The 17,748-nt window shown below is 35.9% G+C and overlaps 1 protein-coding gene across 1 annotated transcript in view; it reads left to right on the plus strand.

The window, feature by feature from the left end:
- LOC140671824 (spondin-1) overlaps nt 1–17,748 on the plus strand; it is a 213,173-nt gene that overhangs the window by 174,109 nt on the left and 21,316 nt on the right. The window lies entirely within an intron of this gene.

Here is a 17,748-nt window from a genome sequence, read left to right on the forward strand (position 1 = left end):
AGTTATCAAAAGCCAGTTTCAGCCTCATCGAGAAAGAGAGTTGCTCGCAACAGCGTTCGCAGCCCCACTGTTTCCATTAAACTTCACGCTTCCGGAACTCCATTAAAGTGAAAATCAGACCGCCTAATGTAATGCCCATTTCGTACAACAACGCGCCCATTATCGCCCCAAAGTGTCCGGCTTTGCGAAATCGAGGACGTTTGTTTACGCCACTTGACTGCTTGAGAGCTTTGAACAACGGTAGCACGAGAGTTAAGCAGAGAAATTAAAATTAACGAATAAACTGCAAATTGTAACGAAACACTTATAATATGTGCGGCAGCTTGTTAATCAATTTAGTAATTCTATTAAACAGTATATATATCTTTATTTTAATAACATATATTTAAACGTAAAGATTCTACGATGATAAAACCTGGAATAATTCAATTGATAATCGATGGAGAAGAAGAGAGGAGAATAAACTCTTTATAAATTCTTTAAAATAACAAATAAACTTAGCGTGCTAATCAAAATTTATAATCAAAATTTTTTCCATCGTGAATAACATGTTCGCGAAATTAAATTTGCGGTTGAAAATACACGCTGGCATCTGTGCAAAGAGACTAAGATGTGTCTAATTCTCAAATAGAAAGAAATTATAGAGGTGGGAAAAGAAAATTTAATTAAAAAATAACAATATAATAGTTATTTTAATCCGAAATTTTCTCGGCAAATGCTTATTTGTATTCTGAATATATTTATTCTTAATTATATCGACTAAAATAAAAATGCAAAACTAATTAATTAAAATTATTTCGTAATAGCTCGGAATATGTGTATTGTTTTCAAAATATTTGCGTATATCTGTTATACGTAATTATAAACTTTTATTAATATTGTAATTAACATCGATTAATAAATGTAATATTGATTAATAAATTTTTATTTAATAATTCAAAAATATTTTAATTAATTAATTAATTAATAGTATGTTTCAACGTATTAAGAGCTCTGAAAGACTTTTATGTTAGATAAGAAAATTAAATTATCTAATGGATAGTTCTTAGCCAGTATCGAGGTGACGTCGCTATTATGGATAATATTTACTTCTTAAACACAAGGTATCTATGGAGGGAAACTGGCCAACGTTTGCAGATGGCTAATATTTATTTTGGTCGATTATCAATTGTTAATGTTGGTGCGAACGCAATTTTACATGGTTAATACGCGCGCTAGTGTTAATTATTCTCGAATACGGTTGTTCACGTGGGGATAATTAGTGTTCCTCTTGAGGTTTGAGCGCGGACATGCTAGAGTATGAATTACTGACTACGGATATGGATAAATTGAGGTCTACAGCTGCGGTGTGCCAAATTGTGAGGCGAATTAGCTAAATCGACTCGAAAATGGTGCAGCGTCCTAAATTAATTTAAATGTCATAAACTGTGTTAGGGCAATGTATACATATATTCGCGCATATCGGAGGTACGATTTCTCGACACGTTATCCAGGCCATTTCTCGTCAGAATTGATGACGCGGAGAAGCATAAAGATCGATTTTCAAATATTGCTTAAAACTCTTATCCGATTAATCCGTGAATCAATTCAATTCGAGTGAATGCTCTTCGGACACAGTATATGCTAATAAACTATGTCTAACTTAAAAATACTATCCGAATTGCAGAATAGGGTATACCCAAAGCCACAGGGGAAACACGTGATCGTGCTCTGGGGGCTGGTAACGCATGAATTACTATCGTCGAGTGGTGCAGATAAAGGGCTAGACTCGCGGCGCCAGGCAGAATCGGCATGGAGCGGATTAGGTAGATTAAACAGATTAAGCCGAAGCAGCAGGGGGCCGTTTGCCTGCTTCTCGGCACGGGGGACCGTTCAACCCCGCGCCGCCGTATCAACGTCAACGCCCCAAACTTTGCGATAAGGAACCACCTTGGTTATGTGTGTATATATGCTACATCTTCCGACCTTACGCGAATTTCCCGATATCGTTGCATTTGACGGCATACTTCTTGTTGATTCACGAATTTACGACGCGCTCTTATCGAAGTTATCGCTCTGTTTTGTATTAACGATATTTATATACGGTAGCGCATATTATCTGAACGGATTAAATTAATTACAAACTTTGTCAAATAGCATAGATAATTATTTTGTCAGAATATTAAACGACATGCCCGATATTGTAAAAAAAAAAATATGATTACAACCTTTGCCCTTTTTCCACAGTCGTGTGGACGTCTCAAGGACGTTGAAAATTGGATTTCGGTTAGGGAAAATGGCGGAATACATTGGTGTATCCGACGAAAATTCCGAGCACGCAATCGACGGAGCAAACATCAAGGGTGTACCTTCGAAAGTGCCGGCTACGTGTTTTCGCTCCTCCGCGCATGAAGAGAGCCGTGATTATTTTTCCGCTCGCGCTGTCGTGAGAATATATACAAATGTGTAATATTCCGTATGCATCACGTGCAAGTTATTACTGGTACAGGGATTTACGTGGACAGAAGAAAGATGAACACGGCTCCCTTCCCTGGTTATTACAATAATAATATAACGATAAAATAAATAAAAGAGAAAAGAAGAGATGAAAGAAAATCAAATAATGCTCCCTTTATAAAAGAAGAAGATGAATGTAAAATATATTTGATGAAAGGTCCTAAATACCTCTCTTACGTTTGAGAATACTCGGGAATTATTATTATTTTTTAACCAACAAAAGATCATTGAGGGAAGAAACTAAATGGTCGAGTTTTGTAAAAGATAGAACTCGTCGAATCTAATTCACTCGCACAATCGTAGGCGAAGGAAAAGAAAGCGCGACGAGTCGACCGATGGAGTTACCTTCCTCCTCGTTCATCTCGTTTGTTTCAAACTACCGGTGAAAACGCAAGAATTTATAACTGGTGACACATCGTATGTCTTTTCCCAACAGTAGAAATTTATTTTCACAACGGTCGCGTTTTCGTTCGCAGGCATTTCTGGCATTTCGTGCGCGAAGTTAGAAAGACGTCACGCCGCGTACTTAAGAAAAACTTTCGCTGGTCCGAAGCTATGTACGTCGCAGTTCGGAAAAGTATCGTGTCCGTACACAAGCGGATACCTGCGAATTGTGCGGAATACTTTCGACCTCGTTCCCGAAGTAGCATGAAAATAAGACGAGGAGGTTACCCAGCGCGGTTGCACGATTTATAGAAAATCAATAATGGAATAAACGGTATCGCGCGGATTCGAATTGAGCAGATGAAACATATGAAATAAACACGTCAAATCGCGGATTCCTAGATAAAAAAGAATTGATAGAAAATGGAAAAAGTTAAATACACTTAAAGTAAAATACAATCGCAATGACATAAAATTCATATGAGAAAACATTTTATTTATTTATATTTATGTTATTTAATTAGCATACATATAAAACAGAATACTTTTAATCGCATAATATGCATAAGTAAATAATCACCTGATTTTAGCTAAAAAAAAATGAATATTATTTCGAAGGAATATGAAACAGACAGATAAAAGAAAAACAGATGCAGATTATAAGCAAAGAAAGAAAGAAAGAAATAAAAAAACAATTTCCTAAAATTTTCATAATCGGAATTGATGAAGAAAGAAACATTCTTCAGTTAATAATTACATTAGACGCGTAATAATAGTAGTACGAATGTTCAAACAAAAAAAATAAGTATATATATATATATATATTATTCATCAACTTTTATTTTATAAAAAAAGCGAAAATATTAACCTAATAAAATATTCTTCTGTCTATCTTTAAAATACCCGCGATAACACATCATTTTTCTCTGTACAAAATTTCATTAATAAACTTGTGTAAGGATTAGCACGTTATCGTGTTGTATCAATAACGAATTGCATTCATTAAATGGGAAACCGATCGGAAAATCGTTACTGCGGCGAAATAGCATCGCGCGCGCAACGCGATGGACCGCGATGGAACTTTGACATTTCCATATCAACATTGTTTCCTGCAAATAACTCTTTCCACGCTGTACCAATATATTCGCGCATCCAGAGTGTACGTGTCGCGTGAAATATGCTTCGTCGATACATGTATATGTATATCGAGGAAGCCGGAGCTATTCTCTAACGAAGCAAAAATTTATGGACTCCGCGGAATTTTGCTTTCTCTCTCTTTCTCTCTTTCTCTCTTTCTCTCTCTCTCTCTCGCTCTCTCTCGCTCTCCGTTTCATCGGCTCGTGAAACGCGCACGCTGCCGTCGCCGGCTGCAACAGCTGCAACAACTTGACTTTAAAGCCGCCGGCGGAATCGGAATTGCAGTTCGCGGCGCACCGCGCGACGAGTTTTTTTTTCCTTTTTTTTTATCGACCGTCCGACACAGACATCCAGCGCAAGATACGAGGACGTATTGCATTGTTAAACGTTCGTCCAGCGATAACAAAAAATAGCAACCATCCCCCTCGCGCGGCGCATCCCCCTATTGTCGGCGACGCGCAAGCGAGAACGCTCCTTCGTCGTCGATGACTCTCATTGTGGAAATACGCGAGGGACAGTGATAAACGAGCGCGATGAATACATTGCGACCGCCTTTCGAGAGACTCGCCTCGTAGATCGCGGGAAAAGAACGAATTGAATGCCGCGCGTGTCGGAAAAATCTGACACGTTATTTATGATTTAATCCTGCTTGTGGCTGAAACTACGTTCTCTTTAAAATTCTCTTTTCTTTCGTTTGACAAAAAATCGAAAATAGAACTCACAATATATAAGATCTTTTCTCTCACATTTTTTTCTTGGAAATAGATTGCAGCGCGTGTTATTTTATATATTTTTTACAAATATCTTTTACTTTAAATTTCACACGTGAAGCGTGTAAGTGTGTAGTGGTTATTCATCCAACTCACGATTTTATACTTGTAATTGTACTGGCTTACGCGAGAGAAGCCAAGGGGTATTGAGGTTAAATGGGTTTCTAAGTAAATTTTTGTCTTCGCTTTGTTTAACTTCATTAATGACTGTTCCCCGACTGAGTCACGCGACAGCGAAACTTCGTAGAGTCTGGGAAACTCCCGAGACAAAGTTACGGCTTAATCCGTTATCTCCACGTAAACCAAAAATCTCATTAGCCATTGGTACAGATTCTCCAACGGTGAGAAGGAAATGCTTTGTAATACTTTTTATCTTTTTTTTTTTTTTTTTTTTTTTTTGTTTTTTTGTTTTTTTGTTTTACAAAAATCAACTCGATTCTGTTCGCAAGAGAGTTGCAAATCCCGAGATATTCTAACAATATTCGATATAACGGCAGAGATCGCGGGATTGATGCGAAAGTTTAAAATCCTAAGCGGCAGTTTCAACATCAATAATCTCGGAAATCGAGTTTCAGGCCGCATTATCGAGCTTAGTATAAGATCATCCCTGCAGCATTGCCCGATCGCGTGCAAAGTGTTATTGGAAATTACAATTTTGATTCAATACCCCGCCGACCCCGCTTACAAAATTCACCATTGTGTGATTTCGACAAAACGATCCTGAAGCGGATTAGCGATAATAACGCAACGCGATATTATCCTATCGGGGAAGGGAGGAAAAGGGTTTGTAGAGGGATAAATCCGACTGATACGCGTGATATGATAAATGTATTAAAATCGGCCACCGATAATCTCATCTATTAAACAAAGTGTAATTCAGCGTATATACGCGTGTGTGCATCACTTATAATATATGTCACATTAATAGCTAATATGTAACATTTATAGTTGCAACTATAATCTATTGTTGCAACTTTTTAGTGTATATATCTGCAACAGGTGTACAGAAGCGAGAAAGTGTTAGAATTCAATATTTTATTATAAATATTCAACGTGTTACTAAATATTTAACAAGTAGATAAAACACACAATTATATTAACAAAAGTAATACAATAGGTGCATAAAAAACTTTAGCGTTATTATATGTAAGCTAAAAAATTACTTCTTTTAACATTCAAGTGTGTTGGTTTCTAGAATGTCTTCTAATTTCTAATCTACACCGTGGAATTAATTAACTACAATTTATAAAATATGTCGATATTACTTTATATTTGTCATTAAGTATCACCCAAATGAAATAATGGATTTTTCGTTAATCATGCACGATCACGCGTTTGACAAATTGCAAATCATTACAGTGCCGATAAGCACCGCTAATAATTAATTGACAAACGTTATCAATGAGTCGACACCTTGCAAATGTGATTATCAGTAGTGCGATGATCATTTCGATGAGTGAAATTTAAAAAATCGAATGTATATTTAACACACATATATACGTACGTATGCACATACACATACACACATACAAATTATATACATATATATATATATATATATATATATATATATATATATATATATATATAAATATAATTTTTTAAATAAAATTTTAATTTTAGTTGTCATTCGCAATTTTTATTTCGTGTAATTATTTTAATAAAAAGTAAAAAAAATGAAATGAATAATGCACTGTAATTAATTAGACTTGCTAGACTGAAAACTAGATATGTTGAAATTTAAAACGGAATATATATATATATATATATATTGTATATATATCATAGAGTAAATAAAAAGAATTGGACATAGTCAAATAGAAGCTTGATGGCAAAGCGAATTGAAATCATACACGAGATAAACATTTATCAAATTACATTAATAATCTAACTTGTATAATAAAAAATCGGATAATAAATAAAAGCATCTATCATTGATAAAATTGTTACGTGCGTTACAGAATACGTAATATAAACTGCTGCATTTTAAGAGAATTCGTTAATCGTCGAGCAACTTCGCAAACTCTCGAGTATAGAAATATTTCGTTATAAAAAAAATATAAAATTTTTACGAGATACTCGTTATTGCAATAATTTGACCGTTACGAAATCCAGGTCGTATAAATCCGCAACGAAAGCAACGATTGCCGGATAAACTGATATTTCAGTAATTCGTGACAGTACGGAACGGAGCTTTATTAAATTACACTAATTACGCTGACACGTAATGGAAAGCTACATTATGGATAAGGAAGCAATGTAGGTAAAATTTTCGAATACATTGCTGTGACATTCGGAGAGAACATTCAATGATGGCGATTAATTGAAGAGAATTTATTCAATGCGTGATATAACAATTTAAAAGCTCAATTATATAATACCATTTAAAAGCTCAATTATATAATTATGCTGTAATTATATATATTTTCATTGTTGGATATCAAAAGTAATAATATTATTAAATTTTCAAAGTTATTTATTAATATATTATATTTAATATTAATATACATATAACAATATTAAATATATAATATTTAATATTACATAATTTAATATTACATATTTAATATTGTTATCTATAAAAGCTAAAATATAAGATAAAATAAAAATATTTTATAAAATTTATAAAATTTTACGAAAAAAATGTTTTCTTTATGATTCGCTGAATATCGTTTATTTGGGCTGGATTTCATAGGAATAAAGAACGCGAGAAGAAATATTTTTATTAAAACACGTTTAGAAAAAAAAAATACCGCGAATGAAAAAAAAAATCGAAAGATTCGAAAAACGAATCTATACTGAATTATATAAAATAAAGATACGTAACCTATGGATGACACAGACTTTAACATCGTTATTCAATTATGAGCTCGGCAAATTTATACATGGTGGTTTGGCACGCGCGCGTGTCAATCTGGAAATTCTCGAGTTCTCCTCTCCTTCCCCCTTGCTTGTTCTCTGGTTTTCCAGTTTCCAATTTCACGAAATTCGTTGACCGCCTCTACAACCGGCCGTTTCGATCGGCCATACCGCCGTCCGCGTTGCAATTTGTCACGGTTCTCTAACCATCGGCGTACTAACCAACGTGGTGGTTACGAGGAAAGCAGCCCCCGTCCGAACTCTATCCGCTCTTCTCGCCGTCGCCTCCCGCAGCCTCCCTCCGGCAAGTAAACGATGTAAAATTAGCGACAATTATTAAATTACAGTACCGGCCACCGGCTGCTAATTACCGCGGGCCCCACCGGTATTAACAGATTTTATGTCGGGTAAATCCGATTAATGGGAACTGTCGAGCAATCGATGCACACCAGTAGCACGAGGAGAAACTCGTTTTCGTGCTAACGATCACAATTAATCGTAATTGGCGATAACCGGGAATATTTATAAAAATATAATTGCGTGTCTGTATAACAACGAAAGTTCTTTTATGTCTAGTACAAATTAATTCTTGTTAGAACAGTGGCACTTTGATTGTTGTTACGCAACAGTTAAAAATATTTTTATTTTTCATTATTCCCTCATAATTGTGATTCATAATAAAAGAATTAAAAAAACACACTTATCAATCATTATCGAAACTATGTTCAAAAAAATATATTAGTTTCATTTTTTTTAGTATTAATAATTTGCGATACTCGATTCATTTTAAAGAGAATATTAAATCTAATAACTATATAATTTTGCAATTTATTGAGAGCTGTATGAGAGTAGATGACAATATAAATTATTTATATATTAAGAAAAGAATTTGTAGAAATTATAAACACACACAGAGGAAGAAATAGTACAGGGGCAGCTTGACAGAGAGTACAAATGGTTTCAATTTTCTGTGTGGCATTCCATTAATCCATTTCAAGAATAGTTCATCAGCGCAGTCTCTTCAGCCGACGCTCTTATCACCATTTGTTGCTGCAGTATCCGCGCGCGAGTGATACGCGTTTCTCTCTCTCTCTCTCTCTCTCTTTCTCTCTCTCTCTTTCTCTCGCTATCTTTCACCTCCTTCTGTCTCTCTCCCTCTTCGCTCTTCCAGCCGCTGTTCTCTGCGATCTAACTAAAACCACGAGGTGATATAGGAGTGGCTTTGCGGTGTTGCGCTTCTCTCTGCGGAATAGCGTTGGAACACGTTCTGTCTTGCGTTGCACATGCACGCCGATGCACGCAAAAAGGCCCCGAGAGCAAGGTGAATTACTGGTTGCGCACGCGATCATAGTTCGCGGTTTCGGCGATCGAATGTGGTATGTGGCAAAGCTGCAGGCTGCAGGCTCGATCGCTTAGAGTAGCAATTTGGAAAAGAGAAGCTCGAGAAGCAAGACTCAAAATCCATCGAGTCTGTTTCTCTTGCGTTGGGAATTTGGTATTTTCGAATTTAACTGTCACTCGAATGATTGCGGATTAATTATTCCTACTTATTTTTGAATTATTAATGCAATTTTAACAATAAAAGCTTTGGTTATTTCAAGCTCATTAATAATTCATTATTAGAAATCAATAAAAGCGTATGTAATTGAGAGAAATGCTTGTCAATATTTAATTGTTGTTATATAAAGTTCTTTGAAAAATTGGAAAATTTCTCGTACTCGTTATATTTACAAAGAATAATTGAATGCATATATAATGATAAAACTAATACCTATTTATCTTCTCTTTGCGCGTTTGCGTAATAAAAAATTTTTTATTATGCGTGAAGTGATGCATAAAAACATTCAATATCCGACAATTTTATCTGCAATTATTTATTATAATTTCAATTCATTATAAGTATTATGTATGTACGTAATAAATACGTAACGTGATTGTATATATATATGTCTCGTTATCACGCATTGCAAGCGCGTTGCAAATTTTAATCGATTTAAACGTTTAATTATTTCACGAATGTTAGTAATTATGAGTATTTGTGCACTTATGTAATCTCATCATAATTATGTATTTATTATTGTGAACAATGTGTCGGTGGTATTATATTGTATAATAACTCAATATTCATTGTGAGGAGCGATAATTGAGAGCCCTAAGAGGCAAGGTTTATTGACCCTTTTGTTATACATGTGACATACCTATACATGTGTGAGAACGCGCGCATATACATGAGAATACTTTTTCATTATACTAAGGTATATTACTTCATGCTACGATAATATTCTTAATATACCTTGCGAATATATTATAAAAATATGAAAGAGAAAAGATAAATATGGAAATATCGCGCATAATATATTAATATTATTAAAAGACAAAATTTCGAACTCTTTACATGCGCATATTTATATCTAATTTATTACATATAAATTTTAATTTTTATTAGCGATATAATTCCACAAAGTTTTCAAAGCTCGTAAAAAGCGCGCTAAAATATTAATATTATTATTAGATACTTTATTACATAAATGAGGAAAGAAAATTAGAAAATAATTTATATTATGTAACAATGAATTATAAATTAATTTTAAATACATTGGGTGTATGAGGGTAAAAATAATGTTAGCACAAGAGAGAGAGAGAGAGTAGAGAGTAAAGAGTAGAGACGCGAGTAGGCGGATCGAGAGCCAAGTATCTGCTCATCTTCGCATAAAGTATTATATTACGGACGTAGGTACTTACTATTAAATATTAATGCGTCAAGAGTGCACAGCGCAAACTTCATCCCTTTTCCTCATTTTTTTTTTTTCACAAAAAAAGCTGGTGAGCTGGTTTAAGCTCCATATCCGATTTTGCCCTACTTTACTGCATTTAATTGGACATTTCCGTTCCGCTCTTTCGCTTTCTACTTTTCGTTACTTTTCCCATCGTTAGAATCCGTCGCGTACATAAACGCAGTTACAAACCGAGATACGAGTTCATAGTTTCGTCATCCTTACTCTAAATAAACAAAAAGTGGTAACGCTGCGCGGAATTACAGCGGCGCGACTCGGGCCGGATATGCAAACATCTATTCGCGCTCACATGCACGTGCGTGCAGCGCGTGCATTCACGGCAAGGACAGATATCGCTTGTCGGCGGACTGCGATATCCAGCGATGTGGCCAGCAACGTCGGGTAATTCAGAGAGAAATAGTAGACGCGCTGTAGCATCACCAACGGACCTCAGTAACCGCAGATTTACGAGCGTCACGCTGCTCGCCGCAACGTAAAATTAGAACGCTCCCGGAAATGCGTTCGACCCCTTTCCCGAAAACGTCACTCCCGAAATCCTTCCTCCGTCGAGGGGAAACGATGATTTAACTAATGCCGTTCTAACTTTCAAAGACCGAATCGAAGTATCCCAACAACAAAAAAAAAAAAAAAAAAAAAAAAAAGGGAGAGGCGAGAGAAGTTGCATTTCTCTTCAGAGATTTTTATCAACATTTTTATTGTTAAATATTTCATATCTTGTTAATAATTGCATTTTGCAATAAAAGTTTCAAGGTGCAACTGCGCTTTTATTCTGCTACGTCATTAACATCGAAAATGAGCCAAGTTCAAAAACAGGTGATTACGAACGGCATCTTTTCGTAGAAACTAATTATTAATACTCTCGTATAAACAGAAGATTGTGATTAACAAATAAATAAAAGCTCGAGCGAGCAGAGATGTACCTATTCAAATAAGTTGTCGACGCTCAACAGCGCCTTTGAAAGCATCCCCCGGACTTCAATCGTGATTCGTTAGTCTGTAACTACGTAAGAGACTGGCAGCGAGTGAAACATCGTTTTCTCGGCGCTCACGGCATCGGTAATTAATAATTTACATAATACATATTTACGGAGCGCGGGGCGTTGCGTTGTAAGTCCGACAGTCCCCCCCCCTCCCTTCCCCTTCCCTCTCCTCTCCTCTCCATTCCTCTTCTCCACCCCGGTAAGTCCGCGATACGGCGCGGAAAGTTTACAGAATTAATTTACACCGGGCCGCTCTCACGAACAACGGTTACTGCGGATATTCCGCCCTGACGAGCCACATTGCCCTATACTATATGCAACGGGAGTCCCGCGCTTGTTCTCTCTCTCTCTCTCTCTTCTGCCATGAATGAATGACGAGATGATCCCCGACACGACATACAGTGAAGCAAGGGTGAGCATCTGCGCTTGGTCCTACGAGTTTACAGCGTTATTCTGTAAGTAGTAGTTGCACTTTGAAAGCCGACTGTCATTACTTGTGTTAGCTCGCGGCAGGCATTTATGTCTGCATCGCGAATGCTCTATAGTCGTGTGTTCTCGCGATCGATGGATTCAACGTTCTGAGAAAGTACGTATCCACGCAGATCTTAACCGGACATTTATTACCGAGCAAATTATCGCCCAGTGACAGTTGGAAATTGAGGCCAATCGATAATGGATTGTCTAGTCAAAGAGAACGACGTAATCGAAATGCGTTTAGTGCACTCGTAACTTTGACATATTGAGTTTGGGCGTAATTTCTTACAAAAAGATTGGTTTAATATAACGCTGCGCGGAAAGAGTGTCAATTTAGAAATGTAAATTCAGTGACGAAAATTGTCAATCTTTATCAAATCACGTGATCGATCAAGAGATATTCTTATTTTTTCTTTTGCTTGGATAATTGACAAATTTAAAATTGAATAAAACTTAAAAAGACGCCAGCACAGTTTAATTAATCATATGAATAAAAAGAGACTAATGAATACATATTATCGGATTGCTCGATAAATGTCGAACGATTTAACAGAAGTCACATGAATGTGCGAATAATTTAAACTTTAAATTTAAATCCTCACACAATCGCCAATTAGATGCAAAAGGCGAGTGAGTCTTGTGTGAAGATTTATTCGATTTTTTATAATATAGTGTCTACAAATGCATTAAAAGTATTAATAAACTCGCATAACAAAGAATTTAAGCGACATATTATCTTTTATTTTAGGCAACATCTATTGTTAGGATCAAAATTAAATATATTAAAATATAATTTTTATTTCTGCTGGAAAAATGTAAAATTAGAAGAATGTTTGATGACGTAAAATATTTTATAACGAATGTTACAGTTAATAACAAATTATTAATATTTTTTATACCCGTCCACCATAAGATATCCCAATTTCTTTTCTTTAGTCTTATTTTTTGTTTTCTCCATTTAGTCTTTTCATCCTGTTGTCTTTTTTTTCTTCATTTTTCGTTTATCTCTTTCTTTTTTCTTTTCATTATTTACTTCCTTTTTCGGAAGGACTCAAAGAGTCCTTGGTATCAAGAGTCGTTTGACATTGCAATGCGCTATACTAATGAAAATCGTCGCGAGTGTTTGCACGAAAGAATCGATGGTCGTGTCATGAACGGAGCTCAGTGTCACAGTTAACTTTATCAGAACCGTTTTTGAACCAAAAACGACGTATCAGTTTTATTGGCTCGGCGCAAACACGAGCGTGTGCGCGCGCGCACGATACACGGCGTCAATTAAATCGGACGAACTGTGCAACCGAACTGCATTTCCGATAAACGACTGAGAGTGGGACTTCTCGAATTTTAATACGAAAGTTTCATAGACGAAAGCTCTAATTCGCACAAAATTTCACGATTCGTTTTGACTGCACGGATCTGGAAAACGTCGCTCTACTGGAAATGCAAATAATACAGTCGTCGTCGGATTACTCTGGAGATTCCGTGTCGAAATGTGTCTCACTGTGATACTTTAATAATAATCTGGATTATTTCATATTGCAAATACCTTCGCATTTTGAAAGAGCCTCGGATTATTCGATGTTTTATGCAAAAACTTTGGAAAAAACGCCAAAAATCGCGTATTTGATATACGTAATAGTAAATAAATAACGTCCTGGTTGAAAATGAAAACGCGGATGTTGAAAATAAGCAAAATACTACATTTAATTGCTATGTTTTATCATAAAATATAAAAGAGAGAGAGAGAGAGAGAGAGAGAGAGAGAGAGGAAATTATTTTATTTTTTTACAATATTTTAATTACATTTTTTAAATTATTTTTCTGACATTTAGAATATGCGCAAGAACATAAAGTCGATCTCTTGGGTTCTTGTTTAAAAATACTTGTTGAATAATATTTTGTAGATTAACATCGGTCGAGGCGCGTTTTCAACGTTGCATGATTCAGCGTAATTACATATTCCCAGTATGACTGTACGATGACGTGATGTCTAAACCTAGTGCATAGAACTTTATGCAGTTACCCGAGGTCTGAGACCAGCCAGAGAGAGGAAGCCATGGCTCTCTCAGAGAGTTATGGCACTGTTTGCGAAGTAATAACGCCTCTAACTCAAATGCTATTCTATGGTTACAAACGTTGCTTGACATGTGCCCAAATTATCGGTATACATTTCGCAAGTGTATTTATAATACATAGAAATATAACATGACACACAATAATTGTTAATATACGTTATTTTTAATTTAATAATTAGAGTAAATTAAAAAAAAAAAAGAGAGAGAGAGAGAGAGAGAGAGAGAGAGAGAGAGAGAGAGAGAGAGAGAGAGCATCCATTTTGCAGATTTCGTAAAAATCTCATTCAAATATAATATAGCTCTTTACTAATATCTTTAACATTAATATTTTAACGTTGCGGAATAATCACTTTTTAAATAATATGTGAAAGTAGAACGAAAAATACTGAACTAACAATAAATGAGACAAATTAAGTAAATTACATGATTGAATGATAAAAATATAAAAGTATAATTGAATAGTTAAAATTAAAAGCTGTTGTATGAAAATTTCAAACGAGTTACTCAGAACAGATAACTGGGCCAAAGTTATTAAACACAGACAAAAATAATTATAATTAAACGACTAAAGTAAACATCATTAATAAAAATGACTAAAGTAAACTCCATCAATAAAAAATCCATATTTAACACAATTCTTATCACTAATACAATTTTGATGCTGATACTCATTGAAAGGACATCAAGAATACATTTTCTAAAAAAAGTAGTTGACATAGTTCGCGAATGTGTATCGCTGAGAAATAGAATCAAGGGATCGTGTATTAATATAATGAATTCTGAAATAGATTGTTGGATTCTGGCTTTAGTGCTGAAAAAGAATACAAAGGGAGCCGATTGCGATACCCCGGGATTATTCCGGCGATGAGCCAAAAACTGATCGCGCAAATTTATGAGAGTTGTTCGAGTTTATCGGGCAAATAGCGAACGATCTCTTCTCTTTCTCTCTCTCTTTCTCTTCTCATCATATCCGGTCCTACGCGATCCTCTACGCGTGTCGCACGCACGTGTGTGTATGAGTTGTAGATTAGGTTTCGGACGACATGGGGCGCTAATGAACGGCGGGTGTCGTTTGCACACGAGGGAGACCCCAGAGAAAATTTTCAAATTTGTGTTTACGTCCCCGCCCACTCCTCCCTTTGCCTCCGGCCATCCAGCCAGGCCGGTCCAACCCTCGTTGCACCCTCGCGCCGGTCTGCTCATCGCTTCGTGACTCCCTCGTTCACGAGCCTGCGACATTCGACTCCACGGCAAATGAACGCACAAATATACTCCACGTAAATAGCACCGAGATTTATCTCACGATGCTGTCCCTCCCTATTCTACCAACATACAGTTCCTGCCCTCATTTTATCAGCCCTCTTGCGTGTACTGTCGTACTCTCTTACTCGTGAATTTATTGTTAGTTTAACTCTATTATTTATAAATCATCCCTTATATGTATATATATATATATATATATATATATATATATCTTGGATAATTTTTAATATCTTCGAATATCTATCTGATAGTATTCAGAATATTTTTTGTTTCGAAAACACATGCTTCTCATACGTCATATTATTTTTGTAATCATAGCTACCTTTCTCTTTTCAAAGCTATCCCCCTCTTTATCCTTCTCTCTCTGCATTTTCCGTACAACTTCGAAATCACCCGCGAGTTAGTTTCCTAGAGTGCAGTCTCTCTCTCTCTCTCTCTTCTCTCTCTCTTTCCCTCTGCATTCGACGCTTCGAATGCATGGACATCGAGTTCGCGGGAATCGCGCGAGAGTGAAAGATATAACTTTGACTGTCGTTACGATTTCAATTCTACTCTTCGAACCATCGCGAATCGTCCGCTGACTGCGGACAGGTTTATGACGGAAGCGACGTGCGGATATATAAGCGCGAATAGGTGCCGCGAGCGAAATAACGCGAACTCCAGGTGAAGAGAGATTCTATTACCGGAAATACGGCGAGTTGAAATTTTCGCGTTGCGCATCGCAAAATTGCGATAAATTCTAGGTAAAAGGTAGCGAATGGGTGCCACAAAAAGAAAACGATAGAAGAATACAAAAACGACGAAAGAATAAAGAAAAAAGAATTAAGAAATTATTCGATAATTATTTATGCATTTATTACTTACTTAAAATATTCACTTGCTTAGCGATCTCTTATTAACGTCAAATATAAATTAATATAATGTAGACTAAAAAATATAAAATGAAAATTGCGAACAGGTAAAATTGTAAGGAAGAAAAGGAGAAAGGAGAGACTTTATCTTTTCTTCATTTCGCTAAGTATCTCGGGACGCATTCATTTAATATCTTATAAAAGGGAGTAAAAAAAACGTGCGTTTACACAGTTCTCATGGATGGTTAATGGAAGAGCGTAACGCTCGCTGCAAGCTCTTTATCTCGTACGACGACATTTGATTTATGCGCGCGAGAACGATAGTGCGAAAGAGCGTTACAAGACGCGAGCGAGCATTTCTTTACAGTTATAGCGGCACTTTGTTACAACGGGAACGCACGCGTAGTTTTACATAGTTGTGTGTCAAGTTTATTAATACCTTGCACGATAACAACAACTATGCGCGTTCTCTCCTCGTCGGTAGCAATAAAATAATTAAAGACCGGCAAATATTTTATAAGAGTATAAATATCTAGAAATTTACAAACTTTAATCAATTAAGTCGATAATGTTAAGCATATTTCCATATGCGACTAGCTTATCAGCTTTTTACGTTTCTCTAATTCTGTAAGTTCGTATTTTAGAAACGAAGCTGGTTAAAAACCTATGGAAACTTCATCAGTTGGAAATTAAATGAGATTTGTACATTAAAGTTGCAGGTTAAATCTTTTGAGATTCAATCTTGAAAAATTTAATTCTAAGATATCAAGATTTATCCGGTCATGAAAATATCTTTATTCCGATAAAACTAGATTTAACTAAAATGATGTAATATAAATTTTATGCTTTTTATATAATGAATCACTCATAGATGGCGATTAAATTCTACTTTTGATTAACCATCCGAAAGATCCTGATGGAAAATTCCCTCCATTCGGACAGGCAACTATGATCGCCTTTCGTACGATAAAAGAAAGCCGTGTAAAAACAAAAATAGACATAAACACGACATAGGCATATTAAAAGTTACACACAAAATACGCAAATTGCCTGTTACATCGAGCTCGATATTACCTCAGTAGTACAATGTATACCCAGGATAATTTTCTCGGGCGGGTTTGTTTTGGCTGGTAATATCGCCCCCTCGTGAACGCTCTCCTACACAAAGTTCTTTCTCTCTCTCCCTTTATTGTATCTGTTCGCCGCGTTTTTTGTTCTCGTCCCCTTTCGGCGATAGAAGGAAGGGAGACAACACACGGCGGAGACAACGCGCTCGTTGAAAAATATATCCGCCGCAGATCGAACCCTCGTCTCTGAAAAACCACTAACCTCCCGACGAAAAAGTTATTACGCAGACAAAACACGCTGCCAGGTGGAGTTTATTCGGATGGACCTTCTCCTGGACTATGCGCTATTGGGAAGCTTTTTTTTTCGTGATACGTATTTTAGGCGTGTCGGAAAAAAAATAACGGCAGAAAAATCAGAGAGATGCGCATAAAACTGTATGTGACAGTTTAAAAAAGATGCCTCGTGCAAGCTCTATATATTCGCGATCGCTTTGTTTAGATTTATATCTTCACGCTCATACAAAGTAATATAATCATTTTCATTTCGTAAAATAGGTTATTTTAACCCATGAGCATAAATCGGAAATGCGTTAATTG

This window comes from Anoplolepis gracilipes, chromosome 12 (assembly GCF_047496725.1).
Source record: "Anoplolepis gracilipes chromosome 12, ASM4749672v1, whole genome shotgun sequence".
Classification (NCBI taxonomy): domain Eukaryota; kingdom Metazoa; phylum Arthropoda; class Insecta; order Hymenoptera; family Formicidae; genus Anoplolepis; species Anoplolepis gracilipes.